Consider the following 27,355-nt stretch of genomic DNA (forward strand, 5'->3'; position numbering starts at 1 on the left):
GAACAAAGTGGTGCTTCCCCTCCCCCTCTGCCCACATTCCGACCCTTCCCCCCACCCCCGCATTCCCATTCTTAATTTTTACAATGATCTATTGTCAGTTTACTTAGTGATCATATCTTGAACCCTACTCTAAATAGAGGAGTTCAGCAAATACTATGCTGAGAAAGAAAACAAAACAAAATTAAGCAAAGCTAAACAAAAAAATTGTTCCTCAATGGAAGAGACAAGGGTTGTAAACAATCATCCACTCTCCAAATGTCTATTTTGCTTGAACATATTACATTTCAGGTATTCTACTAGTTGCATCGGATCAGGGAAAACATGATATTTGTCTTTTCAGGCTTATTTCACTAGGTATAATGGCTTCCAGCTGTGACCACTCTGTTGAAAAAGAATTTAGTTGTGTTTTTTTTTCCTTTTTAATAGCTGAGTAGTACTCCATGGTGTATATGTACCATAAATTTCTTTATCCAGTCAACAGTTGATGGACATTTGGGTTGATTCCTCAACTTTACCCAAACCAAACCCAAAGAAATCAATATAGGAAAGAGTTCTCTATATACCCATGTTCATTGCAGCGCAATTCACGATAGCTAAGGTAAGAAGCACTTTAAAAAGCTGCTTTCCACTGGCTTTTATCTTGGTCATTGTTTTGGAGTTACTTGCCCTTGCGCTCTGATTAGGAACATGAAGAAGCGTATCACATGAAGGTATTACTTAACACATGTAAAATAAGAGAAAATGAGGAGCCCGTGTTGTGTCCCTAAAGCCTCCACCTGTGATGCTGGCCTCCCACATGGGTGCTGGTTTGAGTCCCAGCTGCTGCGCTTCTGATCCAGCTTTATGTTAATGAGCCTGGGAAAGCAGTAGAAGATGGCCCCAGCACCCAAGTGGGAGCCCTGAATGAAGCGCCTGGCTTTGGACTGGAGCCCAGCTCTAAGCCCTTGTGGCTATTTGGGGAGTGAGACGGCACATAGAAGATTCTCTGTCTCTCTCTCTCTCTAACTTTGCCTTTCTAATAAATAAGTAAATGTTTAGAAAAATGCCCCTGCCCATCATCCGGGGCATGGTGAGACAGAACCATAAGCTGCACTCATGTGAACATGAAAAGCAGGTGTATGGAGAATTTCTGCAGGTGGGAAACCGCCTGCATTGGGATGGAAAGCGGAGCCGGAAGTGCAACTGAGTCACTTTCTCAGCGCCGCCTTCCCTGACATCCCCGGTGAGGACGTGGTGCCCTCCACCAGTCCTCGTGGCACCCATCACAACTGTGATCAGTCATCCTGAATCAGTTAAGTGTGCACTCATGCTTCTGAAATCGACCTTGCATTAGCATGAAAGCTTCGGGAGGATAGCTATCAAGTGTGTTGTGCTCAGTGATTACTCCCCAAGGCTGAGAACAGCACCTGGCAAGTGGAAGCCACCGAATAAACAGACGCAGCAGAATCGGGAACCATGCAGTCTGCGGTCCTCTGTGCCTGGCTCCTTGCATTTAGAGTGCCTGGGTGCTTCATCAGTGTCCTACCAGGTATCTGCACTTCCCTTCTTACTGATAAATAACATTCTACTACATGGATCTATCACATTAGATCTTTATCTGATTGATAAAGTTGATGAGTATTTGGGTTGTTTCTACTTCCAAGGCTCTTATGCTTTGTTTTTATAATGTTTTAAGGTATGGTTAACATGCACATCAGTTCACTTTTCATTTATTTGAAAGACAGAGGGGAGGGGAGGGGAGAAAGGGATAGGTCGTTGATCTGCTGGCTCACTCCAAATGCTAACAATAGCCAGGTCTCAGCTGAGATTGAAGCTGGGAGCTGAGAACTAACTTGGAGTTTACTAAGAGGGTGGCAGGGACTCAACTACTGAGCCATCATCTGCTGTATCTTTAGGGTGTGCATTCTGAGGAAGCTGGAATCAGGAGTGGAGCTGGAACTCAAACCCAGGCACTCCAATATGAGCTGCAGGTGTTCCAAGGGGTGCATTAACAGCTGTTACAAATGTTTGCCATGGCTAATATGAGTGCTGTTGCTATGAACATTCTTGTGCAGGCTCTGTGTATCTATGTTATCATTTCTCTTGAACATACTCATATACCTAAGAGTGAAGTTGCTGCATCATGTAACAGTTCCGCTTCTTTATTTACTCTCCTTCTGGCAGTGTGTGATGGCTCAAATTGGGTCTCATCCTCAGAGGCACTTGTCTATGTTTTGGATTGAAGCTGTCATAGCGGGTATGAAGTGGTCATATCATTATGGTTTGATTTGCATTCCCATGATGAAAAATGATGTGGAGCATCTTTTCATTTGATGCTGGCATTTGTTTATCTTGGTTAGGGAAAGACCTACTCAAATCTTTGGCTCATTTTAATTGAATTATTTGTCTTTTCCTTGTTGAGTTAGAAGGATTTTAAAGAATATATCCTGCATACAAATTCCTTGTCAGATACACAATTTGAAAAATGTTTTCCCCCCATTTTGCTGGTTCTCTTTTGTCTTTATTGACGATGTCTTCTGAAACTCACAACATTTTAAATGTTGGTAAAGTGCAATTTATTTATTTTCCTTCTTTGCTTGTATAATTGATATCATGTATACATAACCAGTATCTAATGTAAGGTCAGCATATTAATCCCGTGCTTTCTTTTAAAGATTTTCATGGTTTTAGCTCTTATCTTCAGTTCTGTGATCCATTTTTGGGTTGGTTTTTGTATATGGTTTGAGGACATCCGGTTTTCCTAGTACTGTATATTGAAAAGACTATTCTTTCCTCCCTGAATGGACTTGGTGTGCTTGACAAAATTCAACTGGCTGTGAACATGAGGGGTTATTTCTGGACTCCCAATTCTCTCATTGATCTATATGTTCCTCCTTATTCCAGCACTGCACTGTCCTGATTTAGGGTAGCTATTATTAAGATTTTCCAACATTTATTTTAATTTTGAGAGGTGGGAGGTAGGAGAGAGAGAGAGAAGGGGCGAGAGAGAGAGAGAGAAGGGGCGAGAGAGAGAGAGAGAAGGGGCGAGAGAGAGAGAAGAGGGGAGAGAGAGAGAAGAGGGGAGAGAGAGAGAAAGAGAAGGGGAGAGAGAGAGAGAGAAGGGGAGAGAGAGAGAGAGAAGAGGGGAGAGAGAGAGAGAGAGAAGAGGGGAGAGAGAGAGAAAGAGAAGGGGAGAGAGAGAGAAAGAGAAGGGGAGAGAGAGAGAGAGAGAGAAGGGGAGAGAGAGAGAGAGAGAAGGGGCGAGAGAGAAGAGGGGAGAGAGAGAGAAGAGGGGAGAGAGAGAGAAGGGGAGAGAAGGAGAGAGAGAGAGAGAAGGAGAGAGAAGGGGAGATGTCCCATCTGCTGATTCGCTCTCCAATTGCCCAAAACAGCCAGGGTTGGGCCAGACTGAAGCCAGGAGTCAGGTACTTAATCTGGGTCCCCCACACGGGTAGCAGGGACCCAGCTACTTGAGTCATCACCTGCTGCCTCTTAGGGTGTGCATTGGCAGGAAGCTGAACTCAGGAGCAGAGCTTGGACTTGAACCCAGGCACTTCAAAATGGGATGGTGGTATCATAAGCAACGTTGTAAGTGTAGTCTCAACGGCTGTGCCAAACGCCTGTCCCAGATGGGGCTTCTTTCAAGAAGCATTCAGCCCTTCAAATTATGTATTCTCCCTTTAATTGCTAACACAAGGGTAGTTGTTACTACTACTGGTCGTGCAAGACTGCTGTGTTTTAAGACTGGTTGAGCTGGAGATGGGGGCTGGTAATAGGACAAGTTAAAATATCACAAAGCTGTGCTTACTGAGACGTAGCTGCTTTGCCTGAAAACAATTCTCCTTTAATTTTTGGTGAGTCTTTGGTTAAAGAGTTCTGCAAAAGTTGATTTTTGGCAGTTTTCTCATGTTTTCATGAAAAAGTTGATTTCAAGATTTTTCTTCTCTGCCACCCTGGAAGTTCCCCATAGCATTTTTATAAAAACTGTGTTAGCTATGAAGATATATTCTAGGAAAGCCTTCTAGGGATCAGAGTTAAACATCTACTTCTCTGGTCAGATCAGAGCACCTCTTTCTGCTCCAAGAGTCAACTGATGGGTCGCCTAAACTTAAGGGTCTTTAATATGTGAGGTGAAATTCCCTGTGAAGACAGAACACCCAGCTCCTTTAGGGGGAGATAAGTTTTGATTCAATATTGGCATCTTGAAGCCCTTGCTGAACCTCTGGACTTTTAGATCTACTGTTCAAGGAACGGCAGTAGGACAAGAAAGCACAAGGCTAGGTTAAGAATGAAATAGGAGGAAGAGGAGGATGTTCAATAAAATCGGTGAGAGGCCATAGATTGGGACTGAGCGTCTGTGTAGAGCTTAAGGTAACTAAGCCGGGTTGGTAGAAGGCGGCCCTGTAGCCAATTAACTAACTAAGCTGTAAACAATTAACTAGTTTAGTCAATCAACCACTCAACTGCTTCCATTGATTGCTTGATTGACTAAATTGTAGACAATTAAGCTGCTCTCTATGTCTCATCTCCATTTATCTATAAAGGCTAACTGAGCCGATTGTTGGCTGTGTTCTCAGAACCTGCTCTGGTTCATGCAGTATTTTTGCTTTGCTTTGCTCACATAAAGTCTACCCAATTGAATTGGCCTAAGAAATTTTCTTTTTAACAAAGGAAAGGAGGATATGCAGGAGAAGAAGCAGAAGGAAATCACACAACTGGGGCCTGCGCTGTGTCACAGTGGGTTAAGTAGGACAGCGCCATGGTGCAGTAAATTAATCCTCCACCTGTGGCACTGGCATCCCACATGGGTGGCGGTTCTAATTCGGCTGCTCCTCTTCCAATCCAGCCCTTGGCTATGGCCTGAGAAAGCAGTAAAAGATGGCCCAAATTCTTGGGCTCCTGTACCCGTGTGGGAGACCCAGAGGAATCTCCTGGCTCCTGGCTTCGGATCAGTTCCGCTCTGGCTATTGCAGCCAACTGGGGAGTGAACCAGCGGATAGAAGACCTCTCTCTCTCTCTCTCTCTCTCTCTCTCTGCCTCTGCCTCTCTGTAACCCTGACTTTCAAACAAATAAATAAATCTTAAAAAAAAATCACACAGCTCTCTTTGATTCTGGGGATTATTTATGATTATCGAGGGAGAATTCGACGAGATGAAATACAAAATGGCATCTTGACACTGTGTGTCTCGGTAAGCAACACAACTTGCTTTATCAATGTAACAGTTAGTCTTCCTGGGAAGTCGCAGACTCCATAGGCAGGAACTGGTGGAGCTCTGGAGAAGGGAGCCATCTGATCATCATTCTCTATCTGGATGAAATTTAGGAGAAACTGCCAAGGTATGAATCAAAGTGATAAACAAGTAATACTTGGCCATGTGACAGAGAGAAAGCCTACAGCACCTTAAGGTCTTTTATCTGTCTGATTGTTTTGTTTACCGAACAGGAGCTGGACACTATGTGTGTCAAAATACCATTTTGTATTTCATCTCATCAAATTCTCCCTCGATAATCATAAATATTCCCCAGAATCAAAGAGAGCTGTGTGATTTCTTTTTTTAAAAGATTTATTTATTTGTTTGAAAGTCAGGGTTACAGAGAGGCAGAGGCAGAGGCAGAGAGAGAGAGGCTTAGCGAGAGGGGTCCTTCTGCTTCTTCTCCTGCATATCCTCCTTTCCTTTGTTAAAAAGAAAATTTCTTAGGCCAATTCAGTTGGGTAGACATCTGTGGGGCAGGACACTGGGTCTGGAGCAGGGGACACACTACTGAAGGAATTACATTCCTACCTGAAGGCCAAGGAGGAGCACTGAGTTGGAACTGGGTGGGCGTGGAGAGAGGTGAGCCTAGTGACACCGGAGCCAGTGTGTTCCTGGACTGTTTGGAGCAAGCAAACATCACAGGATGACTTACTGGGCAGAGGGTTCAATGAGGTTTCTGAAAGTCTCATTACAGAGACACAGGTTATCATACTGAGCAGTTTGAACTCCTGAAAGTCGTGAACAAAGAAGTGCTAAGGTCAAGGTACACTGTGGGACTGTCATTCCATAGCTAGTGCAAGGTGACCTTGGAGGTAGGGTGTGGTGACATCCTGAGCAGGTGCCACTGCCATGGTATGGACCAGCAGCATGCAGCCCTGGCCCAGGTAGCTGATGGAGTGGTGAAAGTGGGTGAGAGATTAGAACTGAAAAAGAAATCATGAGATGATGGCAGATTGGGTATAAGTAGGGAGCCACAGCTAGAGCTGGAGCTTGTACAGCTGTGTGGGTGTGGTACCAAGTATCAAGACCAAGCACTGGGGGAAATTCAGGGATAGTGAAGACATCAACAAATACTTTTCAGCAACGCCTCACCAGGGCCTGCACGTGTACAGCCCCATTAAGGGCACTGAGGATACGAGGCAGCCCTAGGAACTGTAGTCTCATGCATGGGAGAGGAAGGCAAATACTCAACGCCATGTGTGCCCTGGCTGAGCAGAGGCTCAGGGGAGAGAGACTCTGTAAAATGCACTAGAGCAACGAGTACCAGTCGGTGGGCCGTAGGAGAGCCCAGTGGGGGCTGCAGGGAGAGCATGGTGGTCCTGGCAGGAAAGTATTCATGCTGGGCTTGATCCTGAGGCTAATGCAGAGTGTTGGAGGCACTGAGGGGGTATGGCTTGTGTTTTACCTTGCACATGGATCAGTGCATATGGGCAGCAAAGTCCAGCAAGCTCCTGGAGACATTGGTTATGACCTGGGGGAAGAACCCTCAGCTGGGGATAGAGATCTCAAATTTCTCACCAACAAGTGATTGCCATCACAGGGAGTGGGGTGGCATAGTGAGGCTATGCAGGGAGAGGACCAGCATGAGAAGGAAGGCTTTGCCACAAAAGAGCTCATGAAATTCAGCTCCAGGTTTTTATAGCCTGCAGTGAGGAAGAGAGGTGAAGCGTGCACAACATTGGCTTGTCTCCACTTTCTGCCTCTAACATCATCCCCTTGCATACTATGACCACCTGCTGTGGCTTCAGGTACCATCTGCCATCCTGTGACACCTCGGTTCCCCTTCAGGCCCTCCGAAGTCTCCTTACTCAGGCCACAGCTCTCTGTCCACTTCTACCCTCCCCACTGAGCTGTGGCCTTGCTGACAGTGACTGTCCAAGGTGGGCATTGTACTCCCTATGCATGTGTGACACAAGAATCTGAGTCAGGGGTCTGCCACCTCTTATGTAGATAAGAAACGCACAAGCTGTCCAAAAATCACACCTTTAGTATTTCATGTCTGCATTGCGTGCTAATGGGATGCGTGCAAATTAAGGTCATGTGCTGCTTTGTGACAGAGGGTATGTTCTGAGCAATGTATTTTTAGGTGATTGTAGTATTGCACAAACATCTTAGAGTATGTTTGCATGGGCCAGGATGGTATAGCTGAGTGCTATGTAGTGCATACTGTTGTGCAAATATGTGCCATAGTTTTATAGGACTGGCAGTGTAGTAGGCTTATTTATTTCAGCATCACTGCACACAAGTGAGCAATGCCTTGTGCTGGGATGTTACAATGGCTGCAATGTCAGTAGGCAAGAGGGATTTTTCAGTTCATTGACAGTCATGGGACCAGTGTCATACATGTGGTCCAACATGGACCAAAGCATTGCTGTGTGGCGCCTGCCTGTGTATCTTACATACACACAGGTAAAGGTGAGGGCTGGGAGCCTGCTGAGAATCTACTCTGACGTGGGTATTCTTCCAGGTACTTAAGGGTTCATCCAGGCCCAGCCATATCCTTTTCAGAGCCCAGTGCCAAATGACAAGCAGAGCCCCTTGTTCAGAAAGTATTAAGAATTTCAAAACAGGAACAGAACATTAGACAGCTTCAGGGCGGGATGGGGGAGCTACTCAGCACAGGTTGCAGGCCCATAAACTGGCTTTCGAGTTACCCACAGCAATCCTGAAGCAAGGAATTGTTTGTCTTCTTTTATGGACTCAGAGAGGGTAAGTAGCTTGACTGGGGTTGCTCAGCAAATGCACTAAGTAGTTAGGATTTGAACCTAAGGGATTCAGCTTCCAAAGCCCTCATTCTCCCGCCCCCCAGCTTCTGTAAAGTGAAGATTTTTGTGGAGTGCATTGGTTTTATCCGTATGAAATTGGCAGATCATTGGCAATTTCATGCAGTTCCATCTAACACGGTCCCCTTTACTGGCGACTCATCATGTGTGTGGGGGTCTTAGCTCATGTGAAGCCGAGGAGGCTGCCTGGCTTGATCATTCTGCAGGTGCCAGCTCCTGGCTGATGGTGGCCCCTCCGCCAAGAGCTGCAACTCTGGAGCTGTGAGTTACTGGTGAAGGTCCCCCGAAGCTAGGCCAGGGTCTGAGCTTTGTGGAAGGTGGCACGTGGGCCAGATTGCTGTTTCTAAGGAGGGCGCGGCCTCAGCAAAGGGTCTGGCAAATGCGTAAGTGCTCGGGAAACGCTTGCTAAACATTTCTGATCAGCAAAATTCAAGAACCAGGCAAAGCACATACACTTCTGACATATGTGTAAGTTAGCAATACAAAAATTACAGGAAGCAATCTGGCCCTCTGTGGCCACGCCTTACAGTATTATCGGTTTAGCATCCTTAATCTGTAGACAAAATCTGACATCCCCCTTAATCAGAAATGTCTTCCCCATCAACCTGGTGCCCAAGAGGAAAATTCCCCACCATGAACCTGTTTCACACAAAACTATGAAAAATATTGGCTAAGACTGACTTCACACTGTGTGTATAAGGTAGAATACGAAGGAATTTATGGTCTAGGCATGGGTCCTCTTCTTGAGATAATTTCATTATGTACATGCAAATATTCCAAAACCTGAAACTCCCAAACCTGGGGCCCTTGTGGTCCGGAGCATTTCAGATAATGTGAACCCAGCCTGGAAGGCGCTTCTTCCACTTATCACAGCTCTGAGAAGTGAATCTGAAGTGAAGGCAAAAATACCTGTGGGTCTTGAAGTGCTATTTATAGTAGAGAAAGCAAGGCACAAACCAAATGTCCATTAATAGGTGAAAGGCCAGGGAAATTAGGACACGAGCATTTGACAAAACACTCTGCAACGTGCTATGCGGGATTGCCATTAGTTATGTTATGAGATGGAAAAACACTTAGATGGTGATTTCAGGAAAAAGAAAAATGGGACCGTCTGTGAAAAGTTAAGTAGAATTTTGAAAAAGATTTTATTTATTTATTTGAGAGGTAGTTTAGACAGTGAGAGGGAGAGACAGAGACAAAGGTCTTCCATCTGCTGGTTCACTCCCCAAATGGCCTCAATGGCTGAAGCTCCAGTAATCTGAAGCCAGGAGCCAGGTGCTTATTCTTGGTCTCCCAAATGGATGCAAGGGCCCAAGCACTTGGGCCATTTTCTACTGCTTTCCTGGGCCATGGCAGAGAGCTGGATTGGAAGAGGAGCAGCCGGGACTAGAACCGGCACCCATATGGGATGATGGCGCCACAGGTGGAGGATTAACTTACTGCACCATGGTGCTGTCCCCTAAGTAGCATTATTATTAAGTGAAAGCTACATTGAACGAAAAGAGACTGAGGACAATCTACTAAAGATAACCAGTGATGGTGACATGGTCCTGGTGCTCTGTGTAATTGTCATTATTTATGTTCTGATTTGCTGGTGTTAAAATCACTGTAAGGAGGCTTAATCACTTCTGAAATGGAGAAAGAAGTGGACTTCCTTAGCCTTCCTCTCCTTGAGGTTTCTCTGGCCCTGCATGGGCTCCCCAGGCTCTGGCTCACTTGCCTTTGCCAGCACTCTGTGTGCTCAGCCTGCAGTCTGCTGCTTATCTGCCCGGGGCCTGGCCTGTGGGCCTTGCATTCTGTCCCTGTGCCCCATAACTTGTCCCTATTTGCCTAGGTTGATGGCATGGTCTGATGGCTTGGTTCTGCTTAGTCTCCTGGCTGTGACCTGTAACTCCTTTGACCCCAAATCCTAGCTGTCCAGTCCAGAATGTGCCTGGTCTCTTGCCAAACTTGGATGACTACTCATCCAAGCTTTAAGTCTGATGCAACTTCATCCAATTTCATCCAACCCAACAGCTCTGTTCTGCCCCAGTGGGGATAGATGTAGCGAGAGTGTCCTATAGGTCACTGAGCAGAAACCGCTAACTGAAGGAGACGGTGGGGGTGGGCATTGTGGCGCAGCAGGTTAAGCTGCCACCTGTGATGCTGGTGCCTTATATATTGGAGTGCCAGTTTGAGTCCTGGTTGTTGCACTTCTGATCCAGCTCCTTGCTAATGTGCCTGGGTAAGCAATGTAAGAGGCCCAAACACTCAGGCTGCTGTCGCCCTTGTGGGAGACCAGGGTAGAGTCTTTGGCTCCTGGCTTCAGGCTGGCCCATTCCCAGCTGTTGCAGCCATCTGAAGAGTGAACCAGGGCATGGAAGATCTGTCTTTCTCTCCTTCATCTGTCACTTGTCTTTCAAGTCAATAAATTAGTCCTTTAAAAAAAAACTGGAGAGAATGGATGAGTTCAGACTAAGCTTAGGCTTACTATGGTTTTGAAACAGAAGAAAGCTGTATCTTCCTAGTGTTATGACATAAGGGGACCACAGCTGCAGGGTAGGGGGGCAGCATGGTCTCAGCAGCTGTGTGACCCGAGGGGAGTTTATGAGCTGTTCTGTCCAAAGGCATGATTACAACAAATTCAGTTTCAGGTTAAACTGGCTTTTTTTTTTAAAGATGTATTTATTTATTTGGAAAGTCAGAGTTACACACACACACACACACAGAGAGAGAGAGAGAGAGAGAGAGAGAGAGAGAGAGAGAGGTCTTCCATCCGGTGATTCACTCCCCAATTGGCTGCAATGGCTGGAGCTGCACCGATCTGAAGCCAGGAGCCAGGAGCTTCTTCTGGGTCTCCCATGTAGGTACAGGGACCCAAGGACTCGGGCCATCTTCTACTGCTTTCCCAGGCCATAGCAGAGAGCTGGATTGGAAGAGGAGCAGCTGGGGCTCAAACCAGCGCCCATATGGGATGCTGGCACTTCCGGCCAGGACATTAGCCTGCTGCGCCAGAGTGTTGGCCCCTAGACTGGCTTTTTTGGTGATTTGTGAATGAGGCAGCCTGCATTCAACAAAAAGGAATGAGAGCCCCACCGGGCAGTGCCAGAGCAGTGGGGGTGTTCGTGGGAACCCAGGCACAGCTGTAGGAGAACGGCCGAGTGGTGAATATCAGCTTCTTCGGCTGAGATTTCCGTAAGCATTAGAGCAGACGAGAATTCCTTTTCCTCCTGGCTGACACGGGCTCCTGGAGTTTTGGCTCTTACCCCTTTCCTGATTTCTCGGAAGGTCACTTCCACAGCTTTGTTTGGATTTTGTGGCTGGAACTTTAGCACCAATGACTCCATGTTGGCTGTGTCTGTCTTGCCTCAAGCGGAATGAGCTCACTCCAAACCAATGGCCTCCTATAAATTGTGGTTCAAAACTTTCAGATCCAACTTCTTCATCTTTAAAAGTGGATTTTAAAGAATCCTCACTTGCAGAAGTTCTGTAAGGACTAGAAACAACAGTGGCAAGAGAGCAACAGTGGTCTTCTCAATGGATCAGGAGTTGGCCCTGAGGTTGGTTTCCAGAGCCCTGGATGACACCTGCGCTGACGCACAGGACCCTGAATGGGGAACGTCTTTCCCCAGTGAAACTAACTACGTGGCAAAGCTAAAAGTTTTGAGGATCGCTGATGCATTCTCTGCTCCCTCCCAGCTTCTCAACAAGTAGAATGCATGTCCTAGTTTACCCGTCTCAATTCACACGTATTGCCCCAGCAAAATTATTAATAGCACTGCCACTCATTGTAAGAGCATCCCAATTTGGACAATACCTTGTATGATCCGCCTACCTATAAATAGCTCTGTGAGAAACAGAGATCAAGGTCCCACTTCTGAAGCTGATGCAGGGCCCAGGCATGCGACAAGCACATCTCAGCTTGGGGTGGAAGGAGCCTGGGGCTGCATGGGTCCCCATCAGCTTGTGCGTTTGGGCTTCTGTGCCACAGGTCCCACTCTCATGACCAGCACCGTGAGCAGGAGAGAGGCTGCCCTGGAAGTGGGAGAAAGCCTCCTCGGGTGGTGTGGTTGGTTGGGTGAGTATGGCTGTGGGCAGAAGGAGCAGAGGCAGTATTTGTACAGCCGACTTGTGGCCTGTCAGTGTGGGGCAGCCCTGCCAGTCCTGTTAAGGGAAGAGAGATGTGGTAAGGGGGCTTGGGCTCCATTCCAGACAGAAAGACGTGGGGACAAAGAATCTGTCAGCTGGAGTCTTTACTGGGACTCCTTCCCATAGTTCTTAGAAAAGAGGTGGAGGAAACTGGGGGGCTGCCCGATCTTAAGGATTGGAGATGCAGAGAGGAGGGTGGCTCCATCTGTGAGCTGATACAGATGTGGCAGGCAGAGCACTGTGGGAGGTGGGAACCCTGGGAGTCTGGGGGCTGGGCCTGTGGAGACTGCGTCTGCCCTGGGCCCTGCAGGCATCTCACAAATGATCCGGGTTTTAGGGACAAAGAGCATGCCCACTGCATGGAGGATACACTGAGACGGACACTGGAGGAGGACCCCCCTGGCCCTTGGCACGTTGTGTAAGGGTCCCGAGCTCCCCTGGTACCCTGACCTGAGCCCCTTTTCAAGAACAAACAAACATGAGGTAAAATTGATTTCCGAGGCTGATGCACATGGACAAGACCATCTCCTTGTCCACTCCCCAAATGCCCGCCATGGCAGTGACTGGCCCGGGGCTGAAGCCAGGAACCAGGAACTCAATCCAGGATACCCACGTGGGTGGCAGGAACTCAATTACTGAAGCCATCTCTGCTGCCTCCCGGGGTTTGCGTTAACAGGAAGCTGGAGTCAGGAGACAGCTGAGCATCAGACCCAGCCTGAGCCCTTTTGAACTGTGGGGCAGCCCCAGGGTCCTACTCCTCCTGATGCAGAGTTGTTTGTAAGCAGTCAGGAGCCTTGGCATGGCTAAACCCATCAGAGGAGCTTGACCTGATACTCTGCCTCCCTGGACCTGGGTTTCCAGCTGGGTTTGCAGCAGTTTTAAATGGATAGGACTCACAACAAGGAGGAGTGAAGACCTGAGCCACGCCACTGCCTCCCTCCACACCCTAGCCGGACCCCTCCCTGCACCTGGGTTGCACCTGCAGCTCTCTGGGCACTGGAGCTATCAACTGAGATCATGCTTTGTCTCAACAACTCCCAGCTGTCTACCTACTCACCTTCTTTCTGGTAACACCTTCCTAGGCATTTCCCACCCAAGAGTGTGGGCCACCCCATCCAGCTCCTAGGAGGGCCCTACTGCCCCCGACTCACCTCCTGCCTGCCTTCCAGGACGGTCTTTGCCAATGTCACACCTAAGCTTGTCAATGTCTGGTTCAAGGCCCTGGGCGGGGCTCGTGTGGCTTCAGAGGTCAACTCCCAGCTCCTTCATGTTGGGGGCACACACCCTCCATCCCATATCTCATTGTCTGGCCTGGTACCTGGGGCCTGCACAGTGAAGGTCCAGCAGATGTTTGCTGTCATCTTTGTTTGTTCCCTGTGTGTCTGTAGGTACCTGCAAACACCTCTCTCTCTCTCTCTCTCTCTCTGTAAACACCCATCACCTCCACATTGTCCCCATGCCAAAGGTTTCTACTAAAGAGAAGAGTGTGGATTATGTGTCTGAGCTGCAGACAGGCCCCAGCCCAGCAGAGTCAACTCCTGCAGTGTGACAAGAGTACCACGGTCCATAGACACGGTAGGGGACTCAGCCAAGTGTCTGGAGACCAGATGGGTGCAATGAATGGGGCTTGCCTGTCTCCAGGGACAGTTTGAGAATGGTGTGGGAGGAGGCTTCCTGTTGGCATTGGCCAACCACACAGCGTGGTCTCGGGCTGTGTGCTGACATTTTCAGCAAACCCTGAAGTCCTCTGTCTCAGGGGAAAAGGCAACCCCAAGCTTGTGAACACCTTGACAAGAGGGTTCACCATATCATGCAAGTGGCTTCCAATTCTCTCGTTCAGCAGAAACAGGAGGGGGAGTCAGAGGCGGAAAGAAGACGTCCCTGTTTTTTTTTTTTTTTTTTTTTCTTGACAGGCAGAGTTAGACAGACAGAGAGAGAGAGAGAGAGAGAGAGAGAAAGGTCTTCCTTTTTCTGTTGGTTCACCTCGCAAGTGTCCTCTATGGCTGGTGCGCTGCACCGATCTGAAGCCAGAAGCCAGGTGCTTCCTCCTGGTCTCCATGAGGGTGCAGGGCCCAAGCACTTGGGCTATCCTCCACTGCCTTCCCGGGCTACAGCAGAGAGCCGGACTGGAAGAGGAGCAACCAGGACAGAATCTGGTGCCCCAACAGGGACTAGAACCTGGGGTGCCAGCGCCGCAGGTGGAGGATCAGCCAAGTGAGCCATGGCGCCGGCCCCCTGGTTTTCTTTGTAGGGAAGGCTGGGCGAGGTGGGGACCCATATGTCCCCATTTCTGGTCCAGCCCTCTGCATCCCCAGGGCTCCCAGCAGGCTGCTGAAGGAACGGATTAAATACTGCGTTTCTCAAGCCGCCTGGGGTGCTTTGAATGTGCCTTGTGATTAAAGTCGACTGGATACGAATTTCACAGCTCTCCTCATTCTCTCTTCCTCTATCATCTTTGGTGCTTTGCAATTACCCTGCATATGTTCTGCGGTGGAGCCCAGGGATCTGCTGCCGGTGGGGGGAGTGGAGGGAGCCCTGCTGAGCACCTTCTGTGGTGGGCCCTTCCCTGGGCCTTGCTGGAACACAGGAGGGAAAACACCGAAGCCATCCTGGCACCACTGGGGCAGACACTGCTGCTGAGTGACAGCCATGAGCCAGTGAGGCCCTGGAGGATGTGGAACTGGCTGGCCACTGGCTCTGACACCTGTGCAGGCTTGGCTGCTCCCACCTGCTTGAGATGAACCTGGGCCTGACCAAGACAACTGAGAGACGCCTTTGGCGTGTAAAAGAGGGTGGTGGGTACAGGGCCCGGAGTGTGAGAGGCATGAGGGAAGCTGAGTCTCCGGAGAGAGAGCCACAGGGTGTGGACATTCCTGATTTATTCTTTATAGTTTTTTTTTTTTAACCATAACCATACCATGGGACCTACTGTGTGTCAGAAACTCTTATAGGTCCTGGCGAGTATAGCAGTACTGGCAGGTGCAGGGGCCCTGGGTCTTGGGGAAGTGGGCTAGTTCAGTGTGTCCTGGGTTGCAGGGAGCCGTGGAGAGTAAGAAGACACACAGACGCAGGTAAGGGTCTGGGATAGGAGCAGACTTTGCCTGAGAAAGCCATGATGTGGGGAAGTTGGGCCTCCAGCTGCCTGAGGGACCCTGCCTGTGGCCCACCTGCTGCGGCTTCCACCTGTTGGGAGGCAGGAAAGTCACACCTGCGGGCCTCCTGCACGTCTGAGTTCACTGTCACTACTCCCATTTTGTAGATGAGGAAATACAGGTGTAGCAGTTTTAAATGGATAGGACTCACGATGAGGAGGAGTGGAGACTTGAGCCACGCCACTGCCTCCCTCCACACCCTACCTGGACCCCTCACCGCACCTGGGTCACCCCTGGGTTCTACGTGCTAAGACCTTCATTATGCACCCGCGTCATTACACATCTGAGCCTCTGTCCACGTTGCCTGTCAAGACCTCCCCCCTCCCCCCAACACACCATGATGCACTGGGCCACACCTGCAGCTCCCCCTGCTGCCTGCCAGGGCCCTTTCACTGCATGCCTGGGTCACATGGTCACTTCCCTGCCTGGTCCCACCAGGACCCCTCTCCCATGTGGCTGCGGGAGGCCCGCCCCCTTGGGTTGATGCTGCTCTCAGCGGCAGGTGAACACACAGCCCTTGGTGCTCTGTGGCAACTCTCTGCTCACCAGTCTCTCTGTGTGTCTTCTTGACCAAACAGAAGGGATCTCTACTCAAGTTTCCCTTGGTTGGGGGGGGGGGTGTCCATGGTTACAGATTCCCCAGGTGCTGTCAGTCACACCCTCTCCTCGAATTTCTAGAAACAGCATTGTGTGGTCTCTTGGGACTGCAAGCTTCTTTGATTGACTGCACTCAAGGGCTATTCCAGGAGAATGTTCCAGAAGCACGTTCTCAGATTCCCTAGCCCCAGTATTGCTCCAGACTTTCTTGTTCAGGGTGTGAAGTCCCCCATGTGAGAAAACACAGGCGCATAAACGAAGGGCTCTGCTCACACCAAGTGGCAACAAGCTGACTTCTGTGCTGGTGCGCAGGGGCTGAGGGAGCCCGGTGTCCTCCAGCATGACCGCCAGGGCTGCTTTGAGCCGAAGGTGATGATTGCTTAGTCCTGTCTGGGGTGCAGGGCAGGTCTTGGTCAAACTCCTGGGTGGAAGCAGCGTTGTTCACCGCCCTCCCCACCAACCCCAGGGTGGTGGGGCAGGTCTTGGCAGGCAGTGTGTTTCTGGAATAGCAGCTCTCTCCAAGCAGCTCTTAGAAGGATGCCAAGGGGCTGTTTAAGGTGGATGGAGAGCAAGGCAGGAGGAGAGAATGTACGGAGGCCACAGCACACAGCAGCAGGCTGTGTTTAGAAACCAGCAGGCAGCTGGACAGCTCACGTCGTGGGGAAGGTCAGGGCAGCCTGAGTTACTGCTGGACAGGGCAGAGGGACGCAGGCACACCTCAGCCCCTTTGCCACCTGCTGGCTTTGGCTACAGGTTCAAAGAGGGGCACCTGCCATGGCTCACGAGGACCAGGAGCCTCATCCCGTGCAGACCTCACGTTCACCTCAGCTCCCTTCTCTGCAGGTGCCCACCTTGCCGTCTCCAGGGGAGGACCCTGAGTCATTGTTTCTGCTCTAAGGCTGCTCCATTGCTAATTTTCCACTCCCAACCCGCATTTTGATTCTGTCTCAGAGAGAGCAGTAGCTAACAGTAGGCCTGCTGTGCCGCGTTGTTATCACATCATCACGAGGACGTAGTGTCTTCTGCTCAGTTGGAAGGGTTATCAATCAAGGCCTCACAGACAATTCCATGCAAGGATGTGTTCCTGGGAGCAGGCGAAACTGAGATCCAGAGGCACTGTGTAAAGCCTGCAAACACCACACTGAGCAATTTCAAGCCCGGCGTCCCCTGCAGGGGTAGAGCGGACAGTGTTGAGCACTGCCGTCACTCGGTCATCTCATCATGCAGGTGCAAGGTGTACGGCGCGTAACAAATCTTCCCAGGCAGACGAATCAATTAATTCACAAGCTTTATTGGGATTCCGCTCCCTGGCGAGGTTCCGGGTCCCAACAGAGCGGGGGCAGGGAAGTCGCGCATCAGAGGCTGGGAGGGCTCCTTTTGTAGATTCAGGGCATGGAGGTTAAAGGTTGAGGCGGGTCTGATCCTTATTGGTTGACCTTTAGGCACCTGTGGGGACCTTGACAAGGACTTTTCTTCCCCCGAAGTACAGGTAGGGACTCTCCATTCCTGGAAGTATAGGCCTTCCCTCCTTGTGGATCCCAAAGCTACCAGCAGGGACACGCCTTCACACAGCCTTGTGGCTGTGATCACTCTACTGGCAGTGTTGCCAAAATAGCACAAGGCAGGGTTAAAGCTGTGGTGCAAAGCCATTTTCACCCCTAGGCCTACAGGGGAAGTTGGGCTTGCAGAGCCCAGTGAAGGGGGCAGCAGGGACAAGAGTCTGGTGGGCACTGTGTCTGCTGAGAGGCACTGGTACAGGCAGTGTTGCTAACATTTGCTATCTTGTAAAAAAAAATCAGCCTTTTGAAGATTGCGGTACAACACATGTCATGGAACTTAGAGCCTTTTCAGAAATGTTTGATTTCAGTGCATTTCGAAAGGCAATGAAATAGTGATCCTGCACACAGTGGGGAGCAGATCCTGAAGTGGGAGCTGTGGAGAGCCAGCACCATGCAGAGAGCGCCAGGCGTCCCTTGCAAGGTCCTGAGCCTCTCACTGTGGCTGGGAGCCACACTAGCTGGCTACGTGACCTTCCAGACTTTTCTATGCATGTCCCAAATCTTACTTATAGATATATCTAAATATGTGCATGTGTGTATCTAAATATGTGCATGCATGTATGTGTGTATGTGTGTGGTCGCATTGCGTTCTCCCTATCCTATACCCACCTGCTTGGCTCCTGCCAGGTTATGCTGCTGTTCTTTCTTCCATGTCAGTGCATAGAGATCTAGCTCCTTTTTTAGAAAAATATTTATTTATTTATTTCAGAGGCAGTGAAAGGGCGAGAGGGCAAGCACACTTCCATCTGCTGCTTCACTCTCTAACTGTTGGCAACAGCCTCCTACCAGGAGCTAGGTCTCCCATGTGGGAGGCAGGGAGCCAATCATTGGAGCCTTCATCTACCTGCTGCCTCCCCAGTCTGCAACAGCTATAAGCTGGGGCCAGGAGCCAGAGCTGGGTATTGAGCCCAGGCACTCTGACATGGGATGAGGGACTCTTTTTTATTTGAAAGGCGGAATTACAGAGAGGCAGAGGCAGAGAGAGAGAGAGAGAGAGAGAGAGAGAGAGGGAGAGAGAGAAAGAGAGGGAGGGAGAGGTCTTCCATCCGCTGGGTCACTCCCCAATTGGCCGCAATGGCTGGAGCTGTGCCCATCCGAAGCCAGGAGCCAGGAACTTCTTCCGGGTCTCCCACGTGGGTGCAGGGTTCCAAGGACTTGGGCCATCTTCTACTGCTTTCCCAGGCCACAGCAGAGAGCTGGATTAGAAGTGGAGCAGCCGGTGCCCATATGGGATGCCAGCACTGTAGGTGGTGGCTCCACCCATTATGCCACAGCGCTGGCCCCATGGAATGAGGGAGTCTTATCCAGCGTCTTAACTGCTGGGCAACACACCCTCCCTCCCTCCTTTACAGTGATCCTGATTGTCCTTACTCCATGCACACAGAGCTCCTTGATTTCCTCCTTCATTTCTACTCGGCTGCTCGTGGTGCCTCCCCTCCACCCCCCCACAGCCCTAACCTGAGCAAATCTCAGCTCACTGGATGCTGTGAGGAGCGACTCCCCACCCCCACTGCGCAGCACCACTGTGGACTTACCTCCTGCCTGATGGGTGCACACCACAGGCCCTTTGTAGGTGCAGGGTCTGGGGTGAGCAGGAGCCCAGGGCACCCTCAGGGAATGGCGTCAAACCCACGCAGGGTCTCAGGAGGCACTCAGAGAGTGAGCGCGTGAGCTGCGCTCCCTGTGCTGGTGCAGGTGGGGCCTTGGTGATGGAGTCTAGCATATCTTGCTCCTGTTTCTGAGCCTCTCTGTCTTCACGTGGTGCATAGGATGAGCCCTTTATCCAGGAAGCTTTTGCTGGATGGCCACTGTTGCAGGCGCTGCACGCTGACTCCTGGTGTGGGTTTGGGGACAGCTGGCGGGACTGAAGGCTCCTCTGATAATGTCCCTATGTGGTGGGTCAGGAAAGGGTAAGAGAGTCCTCCAGGCAGAGAAGCAGAGGGAGGAACATTCCAGAAACAAAAGGGAAGCAAAGCATGTTTGGATCAGGGCTCACCCCAAGCCCCGTTGTGGCAAGAGTTGGGCTGGCAGGAAGGAGCATCACAGATGTTAGAGACCACGGTCATAGAGAGGGCCATCCAAGTGGTTTCCAGGCAGGCTCAGTGCAAACTAGGCCAGGGGCGGGAGGTGTCCACCCCGTGTTTGGGGAGGGTCCTGGTAGGAGGCATGGGGTGGAGAGCAGGGCACAGCCTGGGGATAACGCGTGGGGCTGCGGGGGGATGGGGGGATCAGCATGGCACATGGGGAAGCTGTCGTTAGGTTTGAACCTGCCTCCAGCAAATGTTGGGACTGCATGGCCGCAGCCCTGTAACCGCGGACTTCATGCTAGCCACACCCCTGCCTCTGAAGCCCTGGGAAGGACCCAGGGCAGAGAGGTCTCTGTGCTCCTGGAATGGGGCTGCAGACCCACTGAGAAACTAAGCAAGAGTCAGCTCAGAGTGCTCCAGATTGGAAAGCCACTGGGAGCCCCTCACTCACTGCAGAGGGACGAGGGTTCATGACACACAGGTACCATCTGGGTGTACCAGCAAGGGGCCGGCGCCGTGGCATAGTATGCTTAGCCTCTGCCTGCAGTGCCAGCATCCCATATGGGCATAGGTTTGTGTCCTGGTTGCTCCACTTCTAATCTAGCTCTCTTCTATGGCCTGGGAAATCGGTAGAAGATGGGCCCCTTCACCTGCATGGGAAATCTGGAAGAAACTCCTGGCTCCTGGCTTCGGATTGGCCTGGCTCCAGCTCTTGCAACAATTTGGGGAGTGAGCCAGCGGATGGAAGACCTCTATCTCTCTCTCTTTCTCTCTCTGCCTGGAATTCTGCCTCTCAAATAAATAAATATTTTTTTAAAAAAGATGTGCAATTAAATGGCTGGCCATACCTGAGTGTGCCCCTGAGATGCCCTGGGCTTCCAATGATTGAGGACTCTCCCCTATGTGGTCCTGCCATCCCTCTCAGGCCCCTATCTCCCAGGGTCTGGGTGCAAATTGCTTGAGGTCTGTTTCTGACAGTGTGTGCTTGAGGTGCTGAGGTCCAGTGGGATTCTCCCAGGCTCCCGGTGTGTAGTCCTTCTGAGTAGACCCACGTCACCAATCCAGGATGACAGTGCTTGTGAGACGAGGGAACGATTCCACAGCCTCTCACCTCTCAGCCCTTCTCTGATCATCGTGAAATGGGCTGGTGCTTTTCAAACCATATGCCTGGATTTCCATAACCAGGTCTCATTTTCTCGATCCTGTATCTTTATGCCAAATGGCACATCGACAGGGAGGTTTGGTAGATGAAGGCAGGTGCTGAGCAGAGATTCTATCTCTACTACACACTTGGAGTTTCCTGCATTTTGGATTCTCCTAGCATTTTCCCATCTGTTCTGTTTCTGTTGAACACTCACCAGATAGAGAACACACAAGGGCCTCTTTCCCTTTGGGCCCATGCAGAGCTGCAGTCCTTGCTCTGAGCTCAGAGCCAAGGAGGACTTTCCTCTGGACTTGGGTTCTTCCTGTCTCACTGGGAATCAGGTGGATTTGGCCCATCCACAGCCTGCTGATCCCCCGCAGCCCTGCAGAGGCAGCAGTGTGAACCAAATCCACACAGTGAACTTGGGGAAAATCCTGGAGCTCCTTGTGAAGGAAGCAAAAGTGAATGGCTCACTGCAAAGAATGAGCTATATCTCCATGCCCTGGCTAGAAAGAGAGGCAGCCGTGTGGCTTTACAGGTGATGAGCAGGTGGATGTGAAACAGGGAAAGTGTGACGCTACCCACGTGCAGGTGCATGTGCACACAGGCACACACGCATGCACTCTTTTAGATGTATCTCCACAAGTGAGTGTTTGGGTGTGCATAGAAAGATCTGGAAGTTCTTATAGCAGGAATACTGGGGGAGGAAGAGGCGAAAACTTTCTTGTCTTGGGTGAAGTTCTGTCATTTATGTTGTCACAAGCTGATTTTTTTTTTTTTTTTTGACAGGCAGAGTGGACAGTGAGAGAGAGAGACAGAGAGAAAGGTCTTCCTTTTGCCGTTGGTTCACCCTCCAATGGCTGCCGCGGCTGGCGCGCTGCGGCCGGCACACCGCGCTGATCCGATGGCAGGAGCCAGGAGCCAGGTGCTTTTCCTGGTCTCCCATGGGGTGCAGGGCCCAAGCACCTGGGCCATCCTCCACTGCACTCCCGGGCCACAGCAGAGAGCTGGCCTGGAAGAGGGGCAACTGGGACAGAATCCGGCGCCCCGACCGGGACTAGAACCCGGTGTGCCGGCGCCGCTAGGCGGAGGATTAGCCTAGTGAGCCGCGGCGCCGGCCTACAAGCTGATCTTAACACTGGTATCCTTCGCAAGGAAATATTAAGGGAAAGCAAGAGACTCCAGATTCTGAGCACAGGGAGAGGTTCGGGACTTTGTGAGTAAACCCCTGCTGTTCTCTCCCCCGTGCTGTTGGGGGTCCTCAGTTCCCACTTTGGGGTCTGCTCCTCCTTTTGTGCGGGGTCTTCTGCTTGGGTAAGTGGGGTGGTAGAAGGAGGATTGGCCAGGTGGGACCATTGCTGGTCTGAACCAGCGAGATGGACCAAGCCCATCCCGTGGTAACTGTGTGGGACATGGGAAAGGCCACCCACCAAGTTCATCCTGCAGCTGTGACTCATGCTTTTGACCCCTGTCTCTGCCTGGCCTGGGCACTTCCCTGCCCCAAGGAGGGGGAAGACAGCGAGTGAGGTGTATGGTGTTCTGGGGCTAGGCTTTCAGCTTCCACCTGTCTCTGTCTTGGGCTGGCTGCTGTGGCCCAGAAGGGAACCAAGGAAAGAGCGTGCTTGGGGAAAGAGGGGCTTGAGTCTGAGTCCTTGCCCACTTACAAGCAGAGTGTCCTTGAGAGAACACCACTTCTCAGTCTCATCTTCTAATGTGCAGATAACAACGTATCTCTCACATACTCGATCTGCAGAGACCATCCCTCCCTGGGCTGTGAGTCAGGCCATCCACAGGCCTTGACGAAGTGAATGTGTGTGGCTCTCACAGTCCAATCACTCTGCGCTGACCACATCCTGGGCACTGTTCCTGATGATCTGTGGCCTGCACCCTTTGAGCCCCACCAGAGCTCTGGCATAAGCACTGCTCACCACCCCCAATTCACAGGTGAGGGGCTGATGCGTGGGCAGTGGCAGGCTGAGGACTTGAACTTGGTAGATGAATTAGCTCTGCAGGCCAGGTACCCATCCTGAGGGTCTGTAGCTGCTCAGTGAAGCTGTAGAGGAGGGTGGGGGCAGCCCCAGGGACTGAGGAAGGGCAGGTGGAGGAAACCCTTAACACGTTTGCAATTAAGAAATTTGCAATGGGCACATCTAACTTAAATGCTGGCAGCTAACCCTGATCTTGCTTGAGCCGATGAAGCTACTTGATTGTGTATTGACTGTCACTGCTGGGGAGACCAGGAACTCACACCCTCAAGGGGCACGCGGATCTCAGGAAGAGGGATATTGTTGGCCTCCTGTTGCCACCTCCCACCTCCCTCCTCAAGGAGTGCTTGTTCTGTGATCTGGGCATCGATCAGCCTTGGTAGGGAGGGCTGTGTTGTTGGGGGCTCTTAATGGTGCCTCTTGGACTGAGGCTTGGCTGTGATGTTGATGGCAGGGTTGGGGTGGGTTGGGGGGTGGAGGTGGGGTCTCACTGTGCCATCCAAGCAGGAGGGGTGTGATGCCTAAGATTTGGCCGCCTGCAAGGAACCAGCATGTTAGGAAACAGATGGGAAGTGAGCACTATAGACCAAGGGGGAGACAGAGAGAGAGAGAGAGAGAGAGCAGAGTCCATGCAGGTGCAATGCAGTCCCCACTGAATGACAAGGGTGGCCTAACGCAGCCATGCTAAGAGACACTTGTTTCATACCTGCCAGCATCGCTGTGGTCAGATAGGATACATCTCACAGTTGGTTTGATCTCACAGTGTGGTGCCCGGGAGGCAACGGTTGTGATGGAATTATCATTGCTTGCATACAGGCTAACTCGGTTACAGTTGGAGAAACTCTGTTCCGCATTTTTTGGGGGGCTAGTGGTGGCTTATGTCAGTCACCCTGTATCAGTTATTTACAGCACCTCTTGTATTCTAAGAAGCCTTATAGTGGGATGAGAAATTGCACAGACTCCTCACCCACAGCAAGTGCCCCTAGTACCCTGTGCAGTGTTGTCATTATGTCTGTTGAGTTACATTATCTTCAGTAGGAGTGGCTTCCTATAGATAAAAACCTGCTATGGCAATGAAGCAAAAATTGTGTGCATAGGAAAGAGAAGCGAGGAAGGAATGTAACTTTCAAAAACATTCATTTGAGAGGAAAAGAGAGAGAGAGAGAGAGAGAGAGTTTGTGAGACACACACAAAAAGAGAGATTAAAGAATTGACTTGTGAGAGTGAGAGCTGGCAAATCTGAAATCTGTATGACAGGTCAACAGCAATGGGCTGGAAACTCGGGTAAGAGCTGATGTGTTGCCTTGAGTTCAAATTCCTTCTTCTTTGGGAAACGTTGGCCTTGCTCTAAAGGCCTTCAGCTGTTAGGATGGGGGCCACCCACCCTCTGAGGGTGCTCTGTTTTACTGACAGTCTACAGATTTAGATTGCTGGCTGAAATAATCAGAGCCTGGCTGGAGAATCAAAGTTAGGGTTTGATCAGCAAACAAAAGACAGGTGGCAAGGCCAGAGGTAGTCTGAATTGGCTGCTCTGAAAACTTTTGTTTTGTTGCTTCTTACAGAGTGCGTACATGCACTGGGTCAGGTTTAGATAAGATAGCAGAGTATCTGGGTTTGATTCCCAGTGTTGGCTCCTAATTCCAGCTTCCTGTCAGTGTAGATCCTGGGAGGCAGTGGCAATGGGCCAAGTAGTTGGGTTCCAACCACGTCTGAAAACAGAGGGACCTCGTTCTCCCCCTACTTCTGACCCCAAATGACCTTGCGAACTTCGACAGACAACTGGCCGCTCTAAACCTAAGCTCACAGTTCTAAAATGAAATCACTCTCCTTCCCATCCTTGAGGGCAGGTTTCTGCCTCTGGCGGGAAGAATAGAATCGATGGCTTCTCTAAGGCTGTCTGGAAAATCTGCACTCAAGTTGCAGTTCCTGTGTCTCCTGCTCACTGCTTCTTAGCTTTGTTTCCCTGTGCTGGGGTGGCGGTTAAATGCCAGTGAGCGAGTGCTTTCTGGCCGCAATCACCACCAACATGTATGGTTTCCTTCATAATGGGGGCTCCCAAAACCACAGGGCTGGAGGGAGATCAGTCACACTTTGCCATCTCAAAGAGTTTGCTGGGCTTTGCTAGGATCTCTTGTTGTGGGATCCACATCAAGATCACATTTGGGGTCCCGAGCAGAGCTATGCACTCTAGGACATGGTGCTCAGTGGAGCCAGGAGGGCCAGCCTGGGTTCGGGAATCTTGGGTTCTATGTTGGGTAGGCTGCTGATTCGCTGCGTCACTTTGTGCCAGGTCTGTGGCCTCCCTGGGTAAGTTCTTTCCTTGGTTGATAGGGTGAAGCCTGGACTCTGTGACTTGATGCCTTGGGGTCCACCATCCTGCAGTGCTGTGTGGCATCCTGGGCACTTCGCACAAGTGGTCCAGGCAGGAAAGTAGAGAGCAAGCACATGGGGCATTTCAAATGGAGGCAATTTAATGCGGAGAACCAATCGCACAGGTATTGAGAGGTTGGAAGAACAAGAAAGGAATGAAGAGATAACTCAGAAATCGCTAGGAGGGTGCAGGTGGAAGCCACTGTCCATGGGAGGAGAGAAGAGCATGGGCCTGGTGAGGGGCACTAGAGTTGGTGCTCAGATGGGGGGACACAGTGTTGTTGCTTGGCTGGGAGGGAACCTGGACTCCAGTAGGGAGCAGGGCATGGTGTCACCTGGCTGGCGAGTGAGAAGCTAACAGTGCTGAGGTATGGCTTCCACTGCCGATGTGGGCATGCCAGCAGGACCTAGCGGGGCAGGAAGAGGGTCTCTTGTCCCCCCCTCCCATCTCTCGTCCCCTAACTGTGCTCCAGACATGGTTGCAGGAGACGGGCATAGAATCATTCTGACTTTTATTGCTGGGAAGCCAGAGAACCTGTTGATGGGGCTCAGAAGAAATCAGATGTGTGAGACCAGGACATGATGCAGCGGAGAGATCTTCCATCTGCTGGTTCACTCCCTGAATGTGTGCAATAGCCAGGACTGGGCCAGGTTGATGCCAGGAGCCAGGAACTCCATCCTGGTCTCTCAAGTGAGTGGTAGGAACTCAAGTACCTGAGCCACCATGGCTGCCTCCCAGGGGCATTAGCAGGAGGACTTGAACCAGGGTTCTGAGACGACAGTGTCTTAAGCAGCAGCTTAACCCATTGTACCACAGCATCGCTCCATCCCTGTCCCTGGCTGCCATCTCCTTATTTCTGCTGGTTTCTGGAACTTGGTGGATCCAATAGATTGTTATCCTGTTGAGCTAAAGGAGTCCCAGGGAATCCTGGTCGTTCATGCACACAGAGTGGGTACATGCACTGGGTCAGGTGTAGATGCCCCAGCTGCCCGGCAGGCAGTGGGCATGCGTGGATAGTGGACCCTCCTGCCTCCTGTCCTGCAGCTCCCTGGATGTTCCGCTCTGGGACCCCCTGAGAAGGGCAGGTGAGGTGAGGGGGTCCCAGTGCCCCTTTCCTACTGGGACTCTCAGCGCGCCCCCAGCTTCTTGCCTCCTGGGCAGAGCTGGAGGGTTTGCTGCCCCTTCTGACTTGCCATCACAACCCACACTGCTCCAAAGGCAACGTGCAGATGGAGGTGATGCTGCCCCATAAGCCACTCCTGACCTCCAAGGGGGAGGCTGGTATGTACATGGGCAGCACCCAGTGAGGCCACTGACAGGAGCACAGGCAATCCCTGCTGAGACCCAGCCTGCACGTGACACAGTGATGATAACTTGCAAACATTCTAGGTGTGACGTGTAGAGATACACTTGACACCACAATCCATTTGTGAGCTGGTATGTGAATGCAACATACACACACATATGCACACATGTTATATGTGTAATATAGTTATATGTGTAATATAGATAACTATATTATGTGTGTATATATAGATAATATAGATAAATATAGATAACTGTATGTACAGACCTGCTTTGTCCCAGCCTGGGACCCTGCAGGGCACTGAGGCAGGGTTTGGTGCTGGTGCTTTTTTGCAGGAGAGGTGGGGGTGCAACAAGAAAGGAGGAAAGCAAATGCAAACTATGTTCTCACGCTGGCCCCTGGCTTCATCTGCAAACACAGTGGGCTTTGGGCCACGAAAGATGTCACCAGAGGAATTCAGTGGACGCATTGCCCCCTGCCAAGAAAAGCCTGCTGCGAGGAAGAGGGAAAGGAGCCGATCTGCTGGCTTCCTCCACACCCTGTCTCTCATCAGTTGAGTTTGCTTCTCAACGCGTGACCCTTGCATTTCAGGCAGTACCTCCATGGACGTGGTTGAGGTGGACAAGGGGGCTGTGGTTGCTGTCCTCTTCCCACAGCAGGTGTGGCAGATGCCGTGTCCAGATTTTGGCCTTCACTACTGTGGGTGTCAGAGAAAGCAGTGTGGTTAGAAGAAGGGACAGCTGAAGCTGCTAGGGCTCTCCACACACCCCATTCCTCTTTTCCTTCCCTAAATCTTGGTAACCTCTAATTTGCCCTCTATTTCTAAAATCCTGTGATGTGTTTATTTGGCATATGAATATCCTCCGACTAGCTGTTCATGTCTTTTGCCCACATTTTAATTGGATTGCTTTCATTGTTTCTGGTTTGATTTTGACAATTCATCACATATTCAGGGTGCTAGTCAGATACATACTCTGTAATATTTTTTCTCCCTTTTTTCAGTGTGTCTTTTTTTTTTAAGACTTACTTATTTTATTTGAAAGGCAGAGATACGGAGAGGAAGAAAGG

General features: G+C 50.7%; 1 long non-coding RNA gene across 7 annotated transcripts in view; it reads left to right on the forward strand.

The window, feature by feature from the left end:
• Positions 1–1,102: 1,102 nt before the first annotated feature.
• LOC149127477 (uncharacterized) overlaps positions 1,103–27,355 on the forward strand; it is a 44,712-nt gene continuing 18,459 nt past the window's right edge. The window contains exon 1 of one of the 7 annotated variants that reach the window (XR_016231233.1): positions 1,103–1,528. This is a non-coding gene — a long non-coding RNA (uncharacterized LOC149127477). The remainder of the gene's footprint in view (positions 1,529–27,355) is intronic. The other 6 variants (XR_016231232.1, XR_016231231.1, XR_016231230.1 and 3 more) reach the window with 6 other exon arrangements.

Source organism: Oryctolagus cuniculus, chromosome 3 (genome assembly GCF_051225735.1).
Source record: "Oryctolagus cuniculus isolate XC-2025 breed Fujian yellow rabbit chromosome 3, ASM5122573v1, whole genome shotgun sequence".
Taxonomy (NCBI): domain Eukaryota; kingdom Metazoa; phylum Chordata; class Mammalia; order Lagomorpha; family Leporidae; genus Oryctolagus; species Oryctolagus cuniculus.